This window comes from Panthera leo, chromosome B3 (assembly GCF_018350215.1).
Source record: "Panthera leo isolate Ple1 chromosome B3, P.leo_Ple1_pat1.1, whole genome shotgun sequence".
In the NCBI taxonomy this organism is placed as follows: Eukaryota; Metazoa; Chordata; class Mammalia; order Carnivora; family Felidae; genus Panthera; species Panthera leo.
In genome coordinates, this window is record NC_056684.1 from 56,641,940 (window position 1) to 56,647,939 (window position 6,000).

The window sequence follows — 6,000 nt, forward strand, 5'->3', positions numbered from 1 at the left end:
CCTGTTAGTGATCTATAGGAATTAACCTATTTTTCCTTTTTGAACTGTATGTTTAATTGTATATTTCCTTTTGTTTTTAAACATTGTTGCATTTCTTGAAAAAAATCCCACTTGATATTGTTGTATTAATCTTTTTAATATGCTGCTGCTTTCTGTTTGTTAATATTTTACATAGAATTTATCATCAGTCATCATGATGAAATTTGCCCACATCATTTTTTCTTGCAATATTTGTTGCTATTGCTATTGTTTTTAAATTGTTATCCTCACTTCACATAAAGAATTTAGAAGCTTTCTCTTTCTGTGCTTTGGAAAAATTTAAAGAGCATTAACTTGTCTGGTCTTGGGAAATGTAGTTCTCTTCTGAAAACTGTCTTAGCCTAGTGCTTTTCGGGGAGTAGATCTTTGACACCTTTTTCTGTTTTGTAGTTATCTTTTCTGATTTTCTATTTTTTCACAGTAAGTTTTGATAAATATACATATTTCTCTAGGATCATATGGCTTTTCCTATAAATTCTATCAAATATTTAAAGCTAAAAATATTAATAATATACCAACTCAGGAAATAGGGATGGTATTAGTTTTATATAGAGATATAACTTATTAATTGTGTCAATTAGGTCATCTGTATCTTTCGGTTTTTAAAAAATATCCATTGCTCTGCTATAGACTGAAATTAGTGAATTAAAGTAATGTGCTAAATGATTTCTCTTTGGTGAGCATCTTTTTAACTCCAATAATCTTTGCTTTATGATTGTTGATGCCGTGTTATTTGGTAATCATTTCTGTTGTGTCATCATCATAAATTTACCCTTAATTGTTGAAAGTACTCTTCTATAATTTGCTTAATGTTTTTTAAGTGAATTTATCTTTATCTTATATAAAGATTATGCCCACTGTTCTTTTTTGTTTGTTTAATTTGCATTATACAAATATTTCTTTGCAAATCCTTTTAATTTCCAACTCACTTTGTTTTAGATTGTGTCTTATAAATAATGTAAAACTTTTTTTATTTGTAAGGTAATCTGAATTTTTTTATAGAGTATAAGCCATTTGCATTTATTGATATGTTATACATATACATATACGTACATATATATACACCTATATATATATGTATATATGTATATATATATACATGTGTATATATATACATATATATATACATATATGTATATATATACAGGTATATATACAGGTGTGTGTGTGTGTGTGTATATATATATATATATATATATATATGTCTAACAGTTATCTCAAATTGTTGTATCATCTCTTTTGTGTTTTGATAGTTTGTAAAAATGTTTGATGTGTTATCTGGCTATTTGTTTTGTGTACTAACATATTTCTCATAATACATTTTTGCCATAGTGGTTATTTTTATAATTATAATGTCATATTATCCACTGCATGGTCTGTTTCTTCAGGATTATTTATTAATTATCTGTCACACCACATATCTGATTTGTGCCCCTCAGTGTACTTTCCATATTCTTACTCTCTCTCTTTGGTCCAGAAGTGTGACTGTTACAGACCATATCAATAAAATTCCATAACCTCTGGCTTCTGGTTCGGCTCAGCCAATGATGAGCTCTGGTAAGAAATAGTATGGAGAAAGGAGAGAAAGTCTGTTTTGCTGACCTACCATCACTGACCCTCTTATGGTGACTGATTCTACATAACCCTCTATACTGCTTCCCTTGTTCTTTCTGGGATACTGGTAGTAATTCTGGTTCTTCCTCTATTCCTTGTTATTTCTCTAAACTCACACATTATACATTATTCCTTTGAAAACAAACCTACCTCAAATTTTCCTATTTTTAGTATGTCATCTCTTTCCTACTGGACCCTTGACTGCTGAGTCTATTATAAGCAATGATTAAAATAAGCATAATTCCTTCTTTTTTCTCTCCCTCCATTTCTCCCACTGCTGGATTTTATCTAATTATCATTTTTCTTAATAGCTATCATTGTGCTATTACCTATACTTAAAACTCTATTACTTGAATAATACCCACCTCCAACTTGTAAACTCTGGTTCCATGGCATTAAAAATTAAGAACTCTACACATTTATGCTACCACTTACATTGCATCCCCCAACCCCTGCCCACCACACACACACACACACACACACACGCACACACACAGTCTCTCTCTCTCTCTCTCTCTCCAAATGTTTATTATGTTTTCTTTGTGGTCAGGGCATATATCTATATGCTGTTTTAATAAACTAATCACCATGTTGTATTATATTGCTATTAAGTAAATTTAATGCTTACTGCCAGCTGTTTTATTCTAGTTTTATAATTATCTTTTAGTTGACTGGAGAGCCACTTCTAATATATTTCTTAAATTACTGCTTAGAAGGGTTGCCAGATAAAATAAAAGGCATCTAATTCAATTTTGAACTTCAGGTAAACAATGAATTGTTTTTAGTATAAGTATGTCCCAAACACTGCATGAGACATTTTTATTACTCAATCTGACAACATTGTGTTGTCAGATTATAGCTCCTAAGTAACACCCTTAGTGTTAACTATATAATTTGGAGTCTGTGAAAATGGTAAGCCTGTGTTTTAATGACAATTATTTAGGTTCAGTTGTTCTTGGAACACAGCATGTACTTTCAGCATGTTATTTACACTTTCTTTTGTTTCCAGTATTATTATTTTTTAATTTTGTACATACTGAGTAGATTAAAGATAGCTGTAAATTCTTTGCCACCTCCCACCAAAACTCAGTGGTGAGAATATTCTCCCACCCTTTGAATCTGGTCTGGCTCTGTGTCTGTCTTTGTCTAAGAGAATGTGATAGGAGTAAAACTGTACAATTGGAAATTTCTGCTTTCACCCCTTTTGGAAGCCAGCCACCATAAGTAAGTCAGCCTACCCTTGGATGAAGCCACAGTTAGCCATGTAGAAAGATAGAAACTAACTATATTTGGTATTTGTAATCCAGCTTAGACACTAGCTGACTGCAGTTGAAGGGACAGAGAGCAAAAGAGCTGTCCAGCACAGCTCTGCCTCACCCTCAGAATCCAAGCAAGTAAAATGGTCCTTATTTCAAGTCACCAAATTTTAGGGTAGTTTGTTACACGGCAATTAAATTATTGTATCAAATTGTAAAAAATTTGAGTACTCAGTTTTATAAGTGTATGATATCCTTTTCTCTACCCTCCAGTATTTTCTCCTTAAATCTTTTAAACATTTCTTTTTTTGATATTATTTTTCTTTATTTTTTTATTGTTATAATTCATGATCATTTCCATGTTTTTGTCAGTTTCTTCTTGCATTCCATTCAAATTTACCTTAATTTCTGTAATGGTCTTGTTTCGTATTTGTCTTGCACTTCCGTTCCTGAACACTGTCTACTCACTGTTAAGCTCTTTTGCTGTTGGCAGTCACTTCCCTGGACTTCTGCATGCTGTGTTCTTGTGCTTTGTTTCAGAGAAACATTGGCTTGGTTGAATTTTTTTTTTTTTTTAACTCATGGTAAAATTTGGCCACAATTTCCATCTTCTAGATTTTATTTTCTTGTAGTACAATGCAGACTTTCTGCTGTTCTCTTTTTCTCTTTTTGATTAATCATTTAAGTCATAAAGTTAGTATTCTCTCCCCTGCCCATCCCCCACTCTAGTCGAAAGGTTTTCCTAAATGCTTATTACAAGGAAGAGTGACTTGCTGGAATCTTCTTTATTTCCAAGGGTTTTGTATGTGAGATCATGTAGTCTTTACTTTTTGCCATTTAATGTGATAGGTATATGGTTCTGGGATTTTTCTCAATGCAGTGGCTTCCTTTTCCCTTAAAGCCACTGAGGCAGACTACTTAGAAAACATGGCTAGTCTGTCTGACTTTAAGTTAGCCCTATTTCCTGTGCTTCTTAGACTCTAAACCCATTTGGGAAAATTTCAGATCGCAGCATATGTACCCTATTTCTACTCTTACAAAAAAAGATTTTAGGGTTTATCCCTTAGGATGTGCCTTTTACCTGTGAAGACTGTAGGTTGCTAGTTTGTCTGACGTTAGCAGCCTCACTGTTTGCTCTCATCCTCTCAAAAACATGCCAGCCTGTTTTCACTGCATATTTCAATTTCCTCTTTTATGAGGTTGTGAGGTTTTTACCTGTGTCTTTGTTACATAACTAATGGAGTAATCTTAAAAAATTCTCACTGCCTTTAGATAATTTCAAAAAGAGAAGTAGAAGTTGTTTAATTATTATCATTATCTTCAAATGGGAGTCTCCATAGATACTTTTAAGGTTGTCATGTTTTTATATTTGTTTTTGTTTAGTGACATACCAAAGATATAAAAAGTGGACATTAAGTATAAAGCAGATGAATAATTTAAAATTATAATAAAATTGACACTATCACACATGACATGAGAAAGATAAGAAAGTGACTAGTACATAATTTTTAATGTGTTTTCTCCATGAATAGATCACTTTCCATCTTCTTCACTGCTTTTTTTAAATAGATTTACCATATATGTTATGTTCTAAGACAACATTTTTGATATTTTGCCTGTTTTTCTTTCTACTTTGTATAAATGATTATATAGAACATAATCTTTTGTAACTTATATTTTTAATGCCTTGTTATACCATTTGAGCCATAATGACATGTGCATCTGTAGACCATTCTTTTTTATTGCTGCATTGTATTTCTTTGTTTGAATGCACAATAATGTACCTATTCTGTTCTTGATAGGCATTGGACTGTGTCCAATTTTAACTATCCTGAATAGTGCAAATATGAATGTGTCTACTGTAGCATAAACTATATTTGTCCAAGGAATTTACATAGGTTTGAAATTATTAAATAAAATAGGCTTATCTTCATATTTGTAAGGTAATTCCAAATAATTTTCTAAAGAGGTTATATAAAATTATATTACAGAATTAATTAACAGAATTCCTTGTGTTACACAACTTGGACAGTCTATATTCATACCCAAATTTATTTATTGCCAATATTCAGTATTCAGAGTTCAGGGACAAGAGGAATAAAAAAAAAACAGACAATGAAGTATGGGAAAACTAGAGTATTGAGCTCCCCCCACTTTTTTCTTTTACGTTTATTCCTTTGTTTCAAGACAGAGGGAGCAGGTGCAAGTGGGGGAGGGGCAGAGATACAAAGAGAATCCCAAGCAGTCTCTGAACTGAAAATGTCGAGCCTGATGACGGGCTCGAAGTCATGAACCATGAGATCAACGCCTGAGCCAAAGTCAGCCACTTAACCAACTGAGCCACCCAGGCACCCCCAAATACTGAGTCCTTAAAGCCAAGTAAAGACATTATTTCAAGGGGGAGGATTGAATAATATGTCAAATTATTTTGATAGAATAAATAGGTTGAAGCCTAAAAGTTGACCACTGATATGGTAAGATGGAGTCATTGTGAATGTGACAAGAATTATTCCAGTGGAGTAGTAGCAAAGAAAGGCTAAATGGAGTATGAATTAAGTGAAAAGTGTAGGTATATAAGGCCTACCTTTTAAAATAAGTTGGAAGAGAAAATTGGGGCCTCAGTTGGAAAGTAATCTGACATAAAACGACTTATTTTTATATATGTGCATACATCTAACTGTTTATTGGGCATTTCCCGTGGTCTAGATGCAACTCCATTTCCCTTACCTTTTATGTAAGTAGAAACAGATTCAACAAAAAAGTGTATAAAACTTCCCAAGTTCTTATAGCTGGTAAAACCAGAATTAGAACATAAATATGGCATCCAAAGTCACAATTTAGAAATAAATAAAAATCTTTGTTGATTCTGAAGATTCTGAAGCAAGTATAGGAGAACTTTTTGAAATGCCTCTGTAAGGTGGCAGTTCTTTAAATATCTGTGTTATTCTTAGTGCTGCTTTTTTTTTTACACCTTATTATTTTATTTTTATTTTTATTTTTATTTTTATTTTTATTTTTATTTTATTTTCATCATGGTAAATGTACTCTTTAATCCCCATTACCTTATTTCACCCATCCCTCCACCCACCTC